At 42.6% G+C, this 12,156-nt stretch overlaps 1 long non-coding RNA gene across 1 annotated transcript; it reads right to left on the reverse strand.

The window, feature by feature from the left end:
• Positions 1-4,466: 4,466 nt before the first annotated feature.
• LOC112843824 (uncharacterized) lies at positions 4,467-7,471 on the reverse strand. Its single transcript, XR_003216344.1, has 2 exons — positions 7,152-7,471; positions 4,467-6,583 (listed from the first exon to the last, which is right to left on the reverse strand). It is a non-coding gene; the product is annotated as an uncharacterized LOC112843824 (long non-coding RNA).
• Between the last annotated feature and the right edge of the window lie 4,685 nt (positions 7,472-12,156).

A 12,156-nucleotide genomic window follows, 5' to 3' on the forward strand; every position in this document is an offset into this window, starting at 1 on the left:
TTGGGTGTGCATGCCAGACATAAAGTGCTATCCATGCTGAGTAAGGGTTTACTTCTTCGCCTTCTGGTGTTTGAGGTGAGAACCAGAGTCCCAGGTGCATGCCCTGCAAAGGCCAGGTTTATTTACTCACAGAGATATTGAAAGGGCTGTACTTCTGCTTTACAGTCATTTAAAGAGTTGCCTGCTTTGGCTTTACAGTCATTCACAGAGCTGTATGCTTTTGTCTTGCAGCCGTTTAAGGGGCCGTACGCTTTTATCTTACAGCCCCAGAAAGGGCCACAGGCCTTTGCTTTACAGCCTTTACAGGGTCCTATGTGCATACTTTAGCAGTGCCAAGCTGAATTAACCTTTTGTTGGACCAGTCACAGTTGGCCATAACACTATCAAAGGTTTCTTACTGATCCTCATTGTTACAATTTTAAACAGTATTAATCAGCATGTGTTCAGAGAACAAATAGCAAAACATTTTAATTAATATAATGGTAGATATATTTAACCTAAATAAATGGGTCATGTGACTTGAGCATGCAAGTTAAATGCTTAACACAGTGACTCCACTATAAACACTTTATTGTGAGTATGCACAGTATATATGAGTATATATGATTACACACATTTTATGAGAGTAACTATGATTACATGTCTAGTGTATAGAGATATATATGTCATAATAAAATCCACAACAGACCAGAGCAAAATAATAAGCCTGCTCATCTGTTATTCTATAAAACTTTAATAATACAATATTTCCACATGATCCGATTCAGTTTTTCCGCTGTTCAGGTTTCATTCCTGCTGTTCGAACATCTTTTTAAAAACTACTACTAATAATTGCTGACAGTGTAACCCAGTGTTAATTTAGTCATCTGATATGTGATGTATACTATGCAGTTCCATTCAGTTCTATGCAATAATAAAGTATTATAATATCATTGATTTACGACTGTCACCACAACATATGAGCTCACATTTAGCTTTGACAGAGCAGGCTTGTGTGAGTCTACTGCAGGAAATATGACTGTAACGCTGCTGAAACCAGTGTGTTTTCACATTTTTCAAAGGGATGAAATGAGAGTTGATTTAATAGCAGCACCGATCAGACTACATTTATTTGCTGCTCCCCCTAAAATATTAATAACAATCCATGAAGCAGTCAGATCCTGGATCATTAATTTAAACCAAACATATGATGTAAGTGATATTCTTGTAACTGACAGATATACCAGGGATGTTGAAGTGAGACAACACACACAGTTCTGTTATATTATGTTCAGTTCAGTTTTATTTATACAGGCGCCAAATCACAACAACAGTTGCCTCAAGGCGCTTTAAACTGTACAATAATACATAGAGAGAAAAAACCCAACAATCATATGACCCCTTATGAGCAAGCACTTTGGATACAGTGGGAAGGAAAAACTCACTTTTAACAGGAAAAAATCTCCAACAGAACCAGGCTCAGAGAGGGGCGGCCATCTGCTGCGACTGGTTGGGGTGAGAGAAGGAAGACAGGATAAAAGACATGCCGTGGAAGGGAGCCAGAAATTAATAACATATGATTAAATGCAGAGGTTTATTAACACATAGTGAGTAAGAAAGGTGACTGAAGAAGAAATGCTCAATGCATCATGGGAATCCCCCAGCAGCCTACACCTGTTGCAGCATAACTAAGGGAGGATTCAGGGTCACCTGGTCCAGCCCTAACTATATGCTTTAGCAAAAAGGAAAGTTTTAAGCCTAATCTTAAAAGTAGAGATAGTGTCTGTCTCCCAAATCCCAAGCTGGTTCCACAGAAGCTGGCCTGAAAACTGAAGACTCTGCCTCTCATTCTACTTTTAAATACTCTAGGAACAACAAGTATGTCTGCAGTGGGAGAGCGAAGTGCTAGAGTTGTACTATAGCGTCATTAAGATAAGATGGGGCCTGATTATTTAAGACCTTGTATGTGAGCTGCAGGCTTTTGAATTAATTTTTGGATTTAACAGGGAGCCAATGAAAGGAAGCCAATATAGGAGAAATATGCTCTCTTTCTAGTCCCTGTCAGTACTCTTGCTGCAGCATTTTGGATGACTTATTAGAGATAGGTTGATCATATGCATATGTAATGTAAGCTGTTATGATGACATCAAAAGAAGCTTCAACCAAACCATATTTACGGTGTTGTGCAAAAGTTTTAGCCAAGTGTCGAAAAAATGCTGTACACAGAGTATGCTTTCAAAAATTGAAGTGTTAATCATTTATTTTTATCAATCAACAAAATGCATTGCATGAACACAAGAGAAATCTATATCAAATCAATATTTGGTGTGACCACCCTTTGCCTTCAGCACAGCATCAGCTCTTCTAGCTACACTTGCACACATATTTTGAAGGAACTCGGCTGGTAGGTTGTTCCAAACATCTTGGAGAACTAATCCTTCTGTCTCTTCATGTAATCCCAAACACACTAGATGATGTTGAGATCAGGGCTCTGTGGGGGCCATACCATCACTTCCACTACTACTTGTTCTTCTTTAAGCTGAAGATAGTTCTTAATGATTTTGGCTGTATGTTTGGGGCCGTTGTCCTGCTGCAGAACACATTTGGGGCCAATAAACAATGATTTATATTTCTGAAAGCATTCATTGTTTAAAGCCTTTTTCCCACATCTGCCTAAAACCTTTGCACAGTACTGACCCTCACATTTGAAGAAGGGGAAGATGAAGGTGAGCATGAGACAACTATTTCATCCCCAAAGTGAACACAATACATGAAAGAGCTTGTTTTCATCAGCACACTCAAAGGTCGGGGGAAACCACAGAGAAAAATACATAAGAACACCCCACGAGTTAGCAGACACCTGTAATTTTGGCTGTGTTAAAGAAGAAAATACCCTTGAATGATTGGTCATAGGAATACTCAACAAAAAAATGTCAGACAAGCTGAAAAAGATGCCTGACTTAACCTTCAATAAAGCAGTGGAGCTTGTGAGACAGCAAGGAGCTAGTGCTTGTGCAAACCTAAGTGAAGTTGCTTACAAAAGCCAGCTACACAGGGACAAGCAGAAGCACAGTAAAAGCCATGCAAACAAAGCACAGAACACAGGAGTCAAAGTGAAACAGTACCAAAATGTAAATAAATCAATCAATCAATCAATCAATCAATCAATCAATCAATCAATCTTTATTTATAAAGCACTTTTCATACAAAAAATGTAGCACAAAGTGCTTTACATGGTTAAAAGCAGCCCAGCCCAGCCCACCCCACCCTCCCTCCCACTCACTCCCCACTCTCATTAACATAAACGATCATGAATACACACATTCCCCCCCCCCCCCCCACACACACACACACACGCACACTTAAAGAGTAAAATTGGGCTGGGTACGCATTAGCCAAGTGAGGAAACACTATCACAGGGAGCCGTCTGCACCGGGAGCCGGTCACAGACCGCAGCCTCCAGGCTGGGCACACAGCAGGAGGGAGGCAAAGAAGCCCCCCAGCCAGGCTGAGAGGACCCACAGAGCCCCAGCAGCCATGGTCGATCATAGCCCCGGTGCAGAGAGCCCCATCCGAGGAAACACTGGAGATATGACCTAATAAGAATATATACAGGATAAAGAGATAAAATAAATAAGAATGGGATACAATATAAATATAAATATAAATATGAGTAAGAAGATAAAAAATGAACAAGAATAAAATCAATAAATATTAGGTAAAACCTAAATTAATAATATAAATAGAATAACAGGATAGAATAAATAAGCATAAAATAAATACACGTTAGGTAAAAGCTAAATTAAAAAGGTGGATCTTGAGCCTGTTCTTAAAAACATGAACGTTCTCTGCGGCCCTGAGCTCCTCCGGCAGGCTGTTCCACAGTCGAGGACCATATCACTGAAAAGCTGCCTCTCCGTGAGTATGTGTCCTGACTTTAGGGACAATCAAAAGGCCAGTACCAGAGGACCTCAAGGTCCGCGAGGGTTCATATGGTAAAAGCAGATCTGAAAGATAAGAAGGCCCAAGACCATTAAGACATTTAAAAACCAATAAAAGAACTTTAAAATCGATCCTGAAACACACAGGGAGCCAATGCAGTGATTCTAAAACCGGTGTAATGTGGGCCCACCCTCTGGTCTTCGTCAGCACACGAGCTGCAGAGTTTTGTAAAAGTTGTAAGGGTGAAATATTCTTTTTGGGGAGACCAGAGAGCAGGGCATTACAGTAATCAATGCGACTGGTAATAAAAGCATGCATCAACATCTCCGTGTTGGCCCGAGAGAGAATAGGGCGGACTCTGGCTATATTTTTTAGATGATAAAATCCAATTTTGGTTACATGTTTAATATGTGAGATAAAACCAAGCTCAGAGTCAAAAATAACACCCAGGTTTTTCACTTGTAGCGAAGGGCATAGTGAAAATGCCTGTAATTTAGACAAGAATTTCTCTCTCTGAGCCTCAGGACCGATGATTAAAACTTCAGTTTTGTCCTGGTTAAGCTGTAAAAAGTTTTCTGCCATCGAAGATTTTATATCTAGAATACAGTTAAAAAGGGCATCCATTGGTCTGGTGTCATCAGGAGACACGGAGATGTACAGCTGAGTGTCATCAGCGTAACTGTGGAAGTTCACTTCATGCCTCCTGATGACACTGCCAGTGTCACAAATGTACAAGATATGGTTGAGTCCATCCAAAGAAGGATAAACGTCAGGCCAGAAATGTGAAATGTAGGAGCTGTAAAAAGCTGGGCCATTTTGCGTTTGCTTGTCGCTCCTGTGTGGTCAATGAAGTTTTTGCACCACACAAGACAGTGAAAGCAATGCAACCTACTTTCTACGAGGAATCACAGATGTGGAAGATTTTACAAAGGGATGGACTGTAAAACTACTAATACAAGGTCCTCAAATAATCTTTAAGATTGACTCAGAGGTTGATAGTGTTATACCAACAGACAACATCTGATAAACTTGCCTGTAAGCCAAAACTAAGAAATAAAAAACCAGTGAAGCAGTTATACAGCCCTGGAGGCAAACTGAACTGTGTAGGTAGTTTATTTTATAGCCACCACAATGAGGAAGGAGAAAAGAATGAGGTTTAAAGTCAACATGAATAAAGCTTCACAAGGCATTCACCTCTTAAGTCACAATGTTGCAGCTACCATGGGCCTGATGAAACTCATGGAAGAAATAGGAGCTTCAGAACAAATCAGTGAGTCTTTCCCTCGGGATGTAGGGGAGGTTGAAATCAAACCCATCAGGATCACGCTCAGAGAGCGTGCACTTCCTTACAGTGTGATGACTGCAAGGATAATGTCAGTATCCATGTTACCAAAAGTGAAGAAAGAACTGGATCATATGGCAAACTGTGGTGTGATTCAACAATTCCAGAGCCAACTGAGTGATGTGCTCTGATAAATTTCTGATGGAAACAAGAAACAGATCAGAATCCATGTTGATTTGTAAGAGCTGAATAAGGCACCATAAAGAGAAAAGTATGTTTTACCAACTTTTGATGACATTTTGTCTAAACTTGCAGGTGTCAAAGTATTTTTTTCTGTTAAATGCCGCAAGCAGGTTCTGGCAAATACCACTTGATGTAGACAGCACCAAACTGACTACTTTTATAACCCCATTTGACAGATACTACTTCAGCAGGCTAACATTTGGTATTACCAGCGCCCCAGAAATCTTCCAGCGCGAGAGGACAGAACTCTTGAAAGGACGTGAGGGAGTAGCGGTCTATCCTGTCAATATACTGATATATGTGATATAAAGTGACCACAAGTGACTAATACCTCTTATAAACAGCAAGGATCTTCACTCAGTGCCACTGAAGTGCCAGAGACTTTTGTTGAGAATGATGCGGTACAACCCCACGGCTGTCTACGTACCAGGGAAGGAACTTGTAGCCGCTTCTGGGTGGTGTGAAAGGGTCTCTGCAACTACAACTCATGAGACAGCAGAATCGCTGGAGGAAATTGAAGCTTATGAAGATGCAACACAATGCTCTTGGCTCATTTCGACTACTACGGGATATTATATTTGTTTTAAATGTTATATACTTAGGTGGTACGTGTATTTTGACATTTGTTGCCATGATGCCAGGTCTCTCTTGGAAATGAGAATTTTAATCTCAATGAGATTTTACCTGGATAAATAAAGGACTAATAAAACCAAGTTGGATCTAATCAAACAGCAAACACTGCATTATGCCACTCTTCAAATAGTGCAAACCTTTGTGCAGGCAGGTTGGCTGAAACACACAACTAAAGTGCAAGAGAAAGTGAAGCAATATTACACTAATAGACATTCTCTTATTGTGTCAAATGTTCTGGTGCTATATAATGACAGAATAGTTTTACTACAACAGCTTAGGACTGAGATTTGGAGCGCATTCACGATGGCCATCCACGCTGCAAAGTCGACGGTCACACAAAAGTGCGACTCTCCACAATCATACCTTGTCTAGACGGAGATAGTCTGCAGAAGAACCATCGACACCTGAAACCCATCATCAGCACCCCAGCCACTCCTCCAATAGACGGAGTGCCACAGGTTCAGAGGGAGAGTCAGCCATACTCAGCTCCTCCACCTGTGAAAACTCAAGCGTCCAGATCCAGTTAATCTTAGATTACCGGTGACTCCAATTAGCACAACCTCTAGTGGCAGGTTGTTAAAACACTGAGGAGATATGCTGAATGTACCAGATGAATGGGTTGTTGAGCTATTTTTCCCCTAAGTGTTACATGCTTAGTTAAAAAATTTATTCTGAGAAAGTCCTATTAGTCCTGAGCTTGAGTGTTTTTAAGCTACGGTTAAAATAAGGTTTTTATGCATTTTCTGTGCATTTTCGGCATTTAGAGCACTGTTGAAACAACAACAAAAAAAAAAGTGTTGACCTGCCACTGTCTTAAAAGACTCAAAGAAAGGGTGATGTAATGTAATGGCACAATTTAATACGGAAGGTTACATTGTAGTTGAACCTGGAAGTAAGGGATATGCCAGGGAGGTCGGAGTGAGACAACAAACACAGTTCTGTTATATGTAGTGTAAGGTGTTATGTTGACATTTTAAAAAGAAGATATATATCATATCCTTGACTCAGCATAACACTACAGTCCTGACACAAACTAATAACTTTGTTAATCTGTAAAACGTCTTCCTGTTACCTCCTGCTCTCCACCTGTGTGGGCTTGCTCTTCAGAGCTTCATCTTGTCTTCTTCTCAGCCAGGACACTCCGGGCAAGTTTTTGGAAATAAAGACGTTTCTTTTATTCTACATTTCTCAAAAGATAAACGCTAAGAGCCGATGCTTTGTACTGAATCAGAAGAGCTGACTCCCATCGAGTGAGTGCCGGTGTTCCAGATTAACTGGATTTGGTCGAACAGATGTGTGGCAGTCTTGCGTTTCAGGAGCTGCTACCGACAAACCAGCAAAAAAACGCCAAATGTGTCATCTGTGACACTTGTGAGGTTATCTCAAACACACTCCGTCAGTCTTGATGCCGTTGAACAACAAAATGTTTAAAAATGTCGCGAGTTTACCTGGTGATATCCTCATGCGGGACTCGATCGCGAAAACAGCAAACAATTAACACCACGCCGATGCTGTTCACAGGACAGCAAGAGTAAACGATCGGGAGACTCTTGTAGTCGTTATCGTTCCCCTCGCACGTTTTATTTCTCCGATTTCAGCGTTTGTGCTTCACAACTAAAGCGTGCAGTTTACTTTGTGTGCACTAACATGGACTCGAGTCAACCAGCGCCACCTCTGGCCAAGTGCCACAGCCTACAGCCAGATCAACTTGTGACACACATCTGCACCACGTTTGAATTCGTTTCATGCACAATACATTTGTAACTTTCAATTGTGTCCGTTTGTGCGTCATGCAAATAAACCTTTGAACTGAATGAAATGTTATCATGTCTTTATTTTTGGCCTACATCAGTAAGAAATGCCAAATTATATACACAAAGTCATAGAAATCACCACTCCAATTGTTCATCATGATTTTAATATTTTCTTTTTCCATAACAATGAAATATGCCTTGGACAAATATGACACATCAATATTTCATTAGTGTTGTCACATCACATCCTGTAAGCATCTTCTGCCTGTGTCTTTTCTCTGGAAATGAATATTTTCAGCCAATATAGGCAATCCATCAACATGGCTGGAGAGAGTTGGTAGTTATATACAGTCTGTATAAGTGTGGTTAATCTAATAAACATTTGTAAGGAGATGGCAGTTACTGTGAATTTACAGCAGTTACACAGTGATTAGTAATAAACAGAGCCAGTTTTATTAAGTGGAGCTTGTGAGAGTGAGTGGATTTAAGAAAGTCAGTGACTCAGGTGTGTCGATTGGTTTGTCATCTGTTGTCGAGTCTGGAGGAGACGTAGAAATCTTTTGTTTTAAATCTAAGTGAGGAAGATTCCTGTTTTAAAACACGCACTTTTTGTGAGAAATGCAAGAAGTACATCTGCAGAAAGCACACAGTTACATTCTGTCCATCATGTGGACAAAACTGAAAATGTTGAACATTGAAAAACTGAGAACATCGGGCAAGTTCAAAAGAAATGTGTTCGTAAGAATGTAAAACCTTTACTAAATTGTTCTTACAAATAGTTATGGAAAGTCTAACTGTTGTATGTCTGTGTTCTAAATGTTTATCTAATGGAAAATAAAGTTGCTATTGTTTTATTGCAGTTTTTTGACAATTCTGAGTGGATTTACACAGTACGGGTCAAAATGACCCGCAACATAATCAATGTGATTTTTTTTTTCAACATAATACAAGGGTTAATTTCCAAAACTTGCATATGATCTTCAATTTGTAGCAGATCCACTATCACATAGCAGCTGGAGCAGTCTCAAATGAGGTCAGTCCACTACTGCCACCTGTGGCTAAGTGCCATAGCCTACACCTACACCCAGATTAACTTGTGACACATCTGCACCTGCTTCTAGGATCACATTGAGTTGAGGCTGAGTGGCTGCACTTACCCCTGGTACATCCAAATCTCCCCACCAACATGTTGAAAGGTGCAATGCCAGCAATGTGGATTGTCAAGATTAAAACCAGTCGTTAAGCAAAGACAACAGGGATCATTCTTTTCTGTTTATTATACAGCCAGATTAACTTGTGACACACATCTGCAGCTGGCTCTATCACCATGTTTGAATTTGTTTAATGCACAATACATTTGTAACTGTCATTGTTTTCCGTTCTTTCCCCCCCCAAAAAAACGTTCAACTACATGAAATGCAGTTTTGCTTATTTTGAGCTTATCATACACTTGAAGATTCTGAAATCAGCATCAAAAATCACTATCTCTCAGTGAGTGAATGAGATGGTAGACAGCAGTGAGATGGAGAGTGCGTCGCAAAATATGACTGACACCCGTAAACGAAGCAGCATCTGACTGCAGTTTAAAGAAGAAGCAGATACTAAGAGGAGAAACGGCATCAGCCCATCCAAGCTGAGGCATTTGATTTTTCTGAATGTTAACCTGCACTGAGGACATACTGTTTGGCTACTGAGTTTGGTTGTTCTGTGGATTTATTTACAGTGTTTGTTTTTGTGTTAAATTAGAATTAAAAGTTTGATTAAAATATTAAAGAGCCCACTGAGCCCAGCTGCGTGCAGCCCCTTGTCCACCAAGGCATGGCTTATACCCCCTTGACACCTTACCGGTATGCGGTATGGACCTCCTGGACCGGGGGCGGGTGCTGGAGCCCCAGCGACCCGGAACACCTGCCCGACCTCCATAAGCAGACACTCCCGGCGCAGGTGCCCCGGCCGCCCGCACTTCCAGCACTCCGGCCCCGGCGTCTGCGCGGCTCCTCGTGGCTCCGGGGCAGTACCAGCCGCTGCTGGAGTCCCAGCTGGAAGCAGCGGTAGGAATGGGTTTCTGGGGTTCCAGCCCACCGCGTGTTCCTTTCCGCCGGGGCCGCCATCCCCCTCCAACCTGCCACCGCCGGCAGCCGCTACGATGGGCCCCGGCTGTTCCGCCGTGGCTCCTCCCGTGCGGGTCCCGGGACCGCTGCTAGGTGGTCCTCCGCCAGCGTGACCGCCGCCGTCAGAGTCGCCGGGCGGTGGCAGCGGACCCAGCGAGCCGTAGCCTCCGGTAGCCCCTCCAGGAAATGCTCGAGGACAACCAGATTGAGCAGCCGAGCTTCCTCCGGCGAAGGTCCCGGCCGCAGCATCCTCCAGCTTGCGAGCCCAAGTAAACGGCCGCTCCCCTCCCGTCTGCTGGCTCGGAACCACCGCCAAGAGGCCCAACCAGTCCAGGACTGCTCGACAGACATCCTCGAACACCCCCTGCGACCCGGGGGGCAAGCGCCACCGTCTGAGCCTCACTCGACAGAAGGGGCAGCAGGCGGGCGGCCCATTCATCCTCCGGCCAGTGGCAGGCCATCGCCGTGGCCTGGAAAGCTTAGACCAGCGGGTCTTTCCCCTCCACCATCCGGTCTCACCGCCAGCGGGGTGGCGGCCATCGCCGCCATGTCCTGCATCATTTGGCCCAGCATCTGTAGCGGTTGGGCAGGCGGCTGGGGCGCCGGAGGAGCAGGCGGGTCGGGCTGGGGATGCGACATTGCGGCATGGGTTTCGGCACCACTGTGATGTCGGACCCCAACACCCCCCGCGACCCGTGGGTATTGTGACAGCACACTTATTTTATTATCACTGTTCACTGTGATTTCGGCTTACTGCAGGGGACACAGACACTCCCGCTCAGCGGTCACTCCGCTTTCCCTCCTCGACTGTCACTGAAACATAAAAAGAGTCACAATCAGTCACTTGTCCCCAACACCTGTTCAGCCCCGCCTCCGCGCCACCCCGGGAGCTCACCGTGCCACCCCTCCTCTGCAGCGGGCCAGAGACCACACCCACGCCACAAAGTTTAAGCTTGATCAGCTGTTGTTCGAATTTATTTAATATTACTTTCTAATATCTAACACTGCTAAATGTGTTTTGTGTTTGAGGACATGTTTAGAGTTTTGGTAAATGGGAGATTCAGATTTCCAAATGGTGTCCTAACCAGATGAATAGTGTTTAAGATTTTGGCAACTGTGGGATTGATCTGATGAAAGAGTTTTCATAGTTGACAGTTTAGTTTTTACCATGGGATTTAGTGTTTTAGCAATTCAGTAAAATAAGATGCCAGCTGTAAATGTAAATGCAGCACTTTCAGTAAAAATCCGGAAGAGGGCGCTCTGAGCCAGGCCAGCTCTGTCTCTGCTGCTCTGCTTTATTTAAACCATTTAAACTGTTGTGTGTTTGATTAGTGATTATTCAGCTCATCAGAGATGCTTCAGTGTTTCACTCTGAGAGTTTTTCTTTATTTCAGCTTCACTCTCCAGCATATGTTGGCCTGATTTTGTTGTTGTTTTCTCTGCTCCTCTTTTCTGGCTCTTTAAATAAAAATCATAATCGATCTATTTGTGAGGCTGCTGGAGCTCAGACTCATTTTCTCCCACGGGATGAGTCAGTCGTGGATCCCTCAGCTCTGGTGTCAGGCTGTTCACCTCTGGGTATGAACATCTGCACACAGCTGCACATGAAGCTGTGTTATTTATTATATTTCATAGTAAAATTAATATATATGTCAGACTGTGCACTGCCTAAAGGTTAGAGTCAGGTGTGTTCGTCTGTCTTTCACAGAATGATGCTGAAATAAACAATCTGAATTATTTACTTTAAACAGCAGGATTAAAACTATGATGCTGATGAAGCAGTCACATGCACGACTACATGTCGACATGTTGATGGGTTAGTTTATCAAATTTTAATCTTTTCTCATGCTGGTCTCAGGGTGTCTGCTTCTATTGTGGCACAAAAGCTCCGTTTAAACTATGTCTGTCTTCAGCGTCAGAGTCCAGAAGTGAAACTGAAGGTGAAAGATGCAAGATGTGTTTCTCTTTTTTCAACTGAATCTGAATTAAACTGAATTTTTGTATTGATTATGCTTTCAACATCATCGTTATATCTCTAAGACAGAAAAAAAAACAATCAGCTCTGCATCGAAGCTGCTGTCTGTGGATCAAAGTTTTCTCGGGATTCTACTTAAGAGGAATAGTTATAATTTTAAATGTCAGGATTTAGTGCTGTTTCAATGTGAAATTATTTCACATTAAATGTTGAAGTTGAATGTTAGAGCTGGACAAA

The sequence above is a fragment of the Oreochromis niloticus genome, linkage group LG23, assembly GCF_001858045.2.
Source record: "Oreochromis niloticus isolate F11D_XX linkage group LG23, O_niloticus_UMD_NMBU, whole genome shotgun sequence".
Lineage (NCBI taxonomy): Eukaryota > Metazoa > Chordata > Actinopteri > Cichliformes > Cichlidae > Oreochromis > Oreochromis niloticus.